Genomic DNA, 6000 nt, shown 5'->3' with positions numbered 1-6000 from the left:
TTCAATCTGCTTTAGATCCACATTCTGAAGCTTTTATTTCTTAGATTTTTGTGGCCATTTTGCACACTGCATTTATGAACTGTAATTCATGAACTGGAATCAGAGAAGAGTGGGATTTTTCTTTAACAATTTTCTGTAAGACCAGGAGAGAGATAGAGTTCAATCCTTCCAGTGTTGTGGTCTCTGTTCACTGGAGGTATTAGAAGCAAACTTTGTGATCTGAAGACATGAAGGATCTGCAGCTTTTCAGATTTTTAATGTGTTCAGCTTTTCCAATTATGTTTTCCTTATATATAGTACATTGTTATTTGCATTTGACTTTCATAAAGACATTCAGTTTGCCTAAGATCCTGAAGAAGGTAGAAAAGCATTATCATCTCATGAACAGAAATGTTCCTAGTCTTGTTTATGTGTAAAGAAACAGAATTAAAACATGTGGAAAAAGAGATATGTGTCACTAATTCCCTGTGTGGGTATGCACATCATGCAAGTAGAAGAAAGGCTGAATACCTCCCCTTGAAAAATAAAAATTCCAACTGGAAAACTATTTATATATATGTATATATGTATATGTATATAGATGTATATATGTATAGATGCACGCATACATATATATATACATATATATATTTCTTATTTAAGAAATATCTAGTCTGTTATAATCTGAAATAAAAGCAGAATTTCCTGTGAAATAATATCTTAATTTTTCTGTTTGGGATTTAAAGGATTTGAATATTTTGTCAAAAATACTTTAGAAAATGGAATTTTGTGTTGGAAACATTTTATATAAATCTAGCACTACATTATTATTATTGTGCTGCTACTCAAGTACTACATATAACACTGTTGCAATATGCTTGCAGTATGACATTTTTGTTCTAGTATGTGTTGTCTTCTGACTCTGTTTTTGTCAACATTTCAAGGTTAAAACGAAAAAGCAATGAGAGAAATCAAAAAGAATGAAACAAAATCTGAACTGAATCTTGTAGCTTATGATATCAATCTCTTCTTGAAATAAAGCTGGGGAGCAAAAATTACCATAAGTGAAAACAAGAGTTCAGAGGCCTGTGCAATCAAAAAAGGTTTTTACAACAGTTTTTTAGCAGATGGACCAGATTTAAAATGTCCATTTTCAGTAATTCTAATATTACTTAGTCTCATCTGCTAAAGAAAAGATACCTTAATCCCTGTTTTCACATGATAGACAGTATTGTCTACTATAAAATGTTCATTATAACGTATGTTATTAACTTGCAAGTTGTGTAAATGTTGTCATACATGCATACTGTTTTTTCTTTATATATAGAAAATAATTGTGCTAATATCCATTATATTATGAATTGTGACAAACTGCATATATATGTTTCTTCTTTGCTTTTTTTTAACTGGATTAATTCAGATGTTTGGTTTGGAACTATTACAGCCTTCAAAAATTCATGGGTAGGCTATTTATCAATAGCCATTATTCTTTAACTGTCTGGATTTACATTTTGTCTTCAAAATAAGTGTTTTGGGGCTGATTAAAATTTTATTTTCATCTAATAGTTTTAGACATTAATATACTTTTGTTTGAACAGAAGTATTTATTAAACACTTCTAATAATAGTGATATTTTCTTTTAGAATCTAAAAGGATTTTTGGGATTTTTTTGTTTTGTTTCTTGGGTTTTTTTTTTCAATAGCTGCAAATGCATTAATTATCTTTTTAGGTTTTTCTCACAAGAAATATTAAAGTGGTACTGCAAACATAGTTATTTAAGAATAGCTTTTCAGAGTAAATATCTCTAAAATATCTGGGAAAATACCTGATACAAAGCTCGCTGGACTGTAATGAACATTTATATTCATAAAGATGTATAAGAATATATATCTATTATATTCAGTACTTTTATTAATGTATTTATATACAATACATATTTTGGTTTTTTCATGACATTCGTCAGTGTATTTTACTGAAAAATATTTTCCATCTTTCAAAATGCAAACATCATTAAATTGTGTGTTCTGACAGAAACAAGTCTAAAGCCTTTTGATAATCTAAAGGCAATAATGGCTTCGTATAAATTGAATCCCTTGTTGATGGGAACAAACAAAAAAAAAGCAGGTATGGAATCCATTTGTTGGTATTGGTACAAATCTATACAAACGTCAAGTGAAAGGAATAAAAAGCCATCTTTTGATGTAATTCTAACATGTTAATAAAGTACTTTGCAAAATTTGGGTAATTTACAAAAGGGAAGTGTGAAAAGAAATGAACAATTGAAGAACAGAAATAATAGCATAAAGAGGACATGAAAGATTAGCAAGAAGGCAGGTGTGGCATAGACAGATTTAAGCCCCATTCAAACCTGGGGCTCTGTTCCTGTTTATCAGAATTATGAATTTCAATTCTAATCTTTTTAATTTAAGATATTCTGCATGTTTGGTTAAAGGATTGTCTAGAAGACCAAGACATGGAGTGATTGCTCTGAGGCAACTGCTTATCTGGAAATACCAGTTTTTACCCTTTATTTGTATCAGTAAGTTCTGGTGCTTGCACATGGTTTCACTGACATAGTTTGCATTTTCTAATATATGTCTCAGTGTGAGACCTCTGTGTGTGTTTTAATGGCTGTCTTGTTTCAGCAGGCTGTGTTCATTGCTCTGGCAAGATTTCTCATGGACAATGCTGTGTTGTGTAAACTTTGATGGATTTGGGTTTTTGCATATTGTCAAAAAACTAGAAGGAAAAGAAAAAGCAAGGAAGTTTTAAGGAAAACAATAGGTACTTCTAGAGTATCTACTAGTATGTAGTATCTACTCTAATACTAGAGTATTTAGTAAATATTTCAAGAAAATTAACTTGAAACAGTTGTTCCAAACAGACTCAGCTTGAGAACTGAGCTTTCTTCAGAAGTATTACAAAGACAGGATAGGTCATTATAACAGCAGATACTGTTGGACATGAACAGATCTCAGATCTTCAATGTGATATAGAGAAAATTCCCTTTGTGGTGTCTCCTAATTTGAAGGAAATCTCTGGGAAGTCTCATAAAAGGAGACATGGGTGGATTTCCCCATCAAAATGCATATCTAATCACAGGAAAGTTGGTTACTCTGAAGTAAGTGCAAATCTCCATCAAGGTAAACACATCTCTAAGCCAGTGGAAACAGTATTGAGTGTTATTTTGAGGTGTTAGATCTTCAAACTGAATCTGTCCTAAAAAAACCCTAGGATAACAGAGGACATTCACGCCAAAAACTGAATTTAACAATAAAGCAGAGGAAGAAAACAAGCAGAAAGAAAAGGTGTTTGAAAATTAGTGCCATGCTGAGCATTCAATGTACTTCAAACTTTCATTGATAACCTTTAATTTAAAGTATCTCTACTAACATTAAATAGATGTTTAAACCCCTAATTTTCACTACCAAGGAAAATTATTATGTCTTTTCCAGTCTCTTCTTAACTTCTAATTGAAAGGTGTGATTCATTGCAATTCTTTTCAAATTTCTTCCCTATGGCAAAACGATTTTTAAATAGACAAAATTATAAATATTTTACATTAAAAGTAATAAATAATTGCAGTATATAACACACTTTGCTCCCCTTATTTCCCTTTTTGTCATTTGACTCTAGGTCCAAATGCCACATCTAGATAAATTATATTCATTTTTTCCATCGTAGGAGTATGGTTATGTACTTTAACACTAAAAGGCTTTATATTTAAACTGTAAATACACCAATGAAGCACTGAAAATGAATATTTTTTTTTCAGTAAACCAAATCCTTAATGTCAGAGACTGTCTGAACTCTTCATCTTCTTCTTAAGATGTCATTTTATACCTTGTCTAGAAGGTCTATACCTATTCTCTATATGAATAAGAAATCAAAATAGAAGGCAATGTCTTAATTTTCTCTGACTCCTTTCCTTTATTTTTTTCAGTATTTTTATGTGAGATGACATCATTGTATCCTTCCTGTTTTTTAGAGAACACTAAACTGCTATTTGCCCTCCTACCCAAGAATTTCCCCTGCAGCCCTCTCAGTTATGAAAGATGTGGTCCTTTAGCATATTTCTCGCCTCCATAAACTGATATAGTGCTCAAATTTGCTTAATTTTTATGGGTTTTTTTGATGTGGTGTCCATTTTGACAGATTAAGGAGCACCGATAAGGATTTCATTTGGGGAAAATTTTAACCAAACATGTTTTTGCTTTGGTATCTTAAAGCAACATTTGATGGTCTCTAGCATTCTAACTACATTACCAATTGCCTATTGAACTATCCAATTGTAATCTTTTTATTTTTCTACCTACAAAACTTCAAATTCATATCACAATGATTAACATTTCTATACAAACATATGTACTCTACATATCTTTTAAGCTAAGAGAAACAACTAGCCTAAGCATGCCTTTCCCTTTCTTTTAACACCAGAAAAGGTAAAATTTTATTTGTTTAAATAAGTTTGTTTAAATAGTTTTTTATTTGTTTAAATAGTGCAAGTGAACACATATGTCTGTCTTGGATGTGAGTCATAGATTTTTCTAATTCTATAAGGGAAGACTTCTACTTTTTTGAACAGGCCTCTCTACTAACATTATACTTTGATTTGTTTTAACCTGTTTCATACAATGACTTTTCTTGCATTCAGTCCAGGTACAAGTTGAAACTGATAAGAGCTGGCAGTGTTTATTTTATTGTGAACCTTATTCAGCCTGATATTTAGTTATGTTTCCGTGTGTTTTTGTAACACGGTTTAATAGTTTTATTTTACTCCTGTGATTAGTTTCTGTTTGTTCTAATTTCTTTTTGACTCTTTCTTGACCTTGAGGTGAAAAAACACAGAAGATATATTCCCTCAATTTAATGCCAGTCTGAGGTGTTTCTCCTGCATCATCAGATCAATGAAAAGTAAATAGCCTACATTTCTTGTTTCACAGTGCAGTATTGATCTTTCTTCAGCTTTTGCTTTGCTTTTTCCCTGTGCCTTGTGTCTTTCAACCCCTGGGACCAAAGTGATTGCCATAGATTGGACAAGCTAACAAGCACATGATAAGGAACTAGTGTTTTGTGGTATATTCACATTCTCATGCCTGATATATAAAGCCTGGACCTCTCCGCATTTAAAGAGAGATGCCATTTTGTGTATGGCACAAGTCACTATGAAAAAGAGCCACAGGGAAGGCAGTGGTGCAGCAGAGGATTTTATTCTCCACTCCAATCTTTTATTCCTACAGCTGGTGCCAAGCTGGGTGAGGACATTACCCCTCTGAAAAGTACAAGTAGCCTGAAGGGAATGCCACAAGCTGCTTTTTTCTATGGCGATGTAGGGGATGGTAGCAGCCCATGGGTAAGTCTGAACTCGACCTTATAATGACCGTGATATGTGTGTCAAGTTCCATTTAAATTTGGAGCAGCAGGGACCTATGCAGAAAGCTTGAGAGATGAACTGGAAATATACAATTTCTAGCTGGAAATGGGACAGTCAGTATAATGTAGTGAGTATATTTTGTGGTTCAGCGTTGGAATGAGAAAAGCTAAAGTCACTATTTTATTTAGTAAATAAACTGAATTAATCCAGTAACTATGGGGAATCTGAGGGTTATATGCTTATTTTTTTCAAAATATTGTGGACAGCATTTTCCATTTTAATTTGTATCACTGGCAGAACCCTAGTTTTTAATGTTTAGGAATACTGTCTATAGTGTCTACCTGTCCTCAAGTGCTACACAGATTGAGAAATAATATCTATTTCAATTTTGTTTCTGGGCCCTTAGCTGTGCAAAGTGGTCCCTGCTACTGAAAAGTGGTTAAATAAATAATTGATATTATATTACATATTATGCAGCGTATTGTTTCTTTCAGGGAGATAGGTATTGGTGCTGTGCAGTGGAGAAGTTTCCTGACATTGCTTTAGGTTTCTGAGAATGTGGTTTTTGTCTCCAGTTGCTTATTAGTGCCTAATGCTGTTAGATTGCTACCATACTATTCTGTTGCAAGTAAGCCTCATATAATTTT

At 32.5% G+C, this 6000-nt stretch overlaps 1 long non-coding RNA gene across 1 annotated transcript in view; it reads left to right on the top strand.

The window, feature by feature from the left end:
* The first annotated feature begins 602 nt into the window (after nucleotides 1-602).
* Nucleotides 603-6000, top strand: part of LOC146763675 (uncharacterized) — a 159088-nt gene continuing 153690 nt past the window's right edge. Inside the window, exon 1 of the long non-coding RNA XR_014951455.1 lies at nucleotides 603-5332. This is a non-coding gene — a long non-coding RNA (uncharacterized LOC146763675). The remainder of the gene's footprint in view (nucleotides 5333-6000) is intronic.

This window comes from Lonchura striata, chromosome Z (genome assembly GCF_050655825.1).
Source record: "Lonchura striata isolate lonStrDom1 chromosome Z, ASM5065582v1, whole genome shotgun sequence".
NCBI classification, from domain to species: domain Eukaryota; kingdom Metazoa; phylum Chordata; class Aves; order Passeriformes; family Estrildidae; genus Lonchura; species Lonchura striata.
The sequence above is the reverse complement of the archived record's forward strand: the minus strand, read 5'-3'. Positions and strand labels throughout refer to the sequence as shown.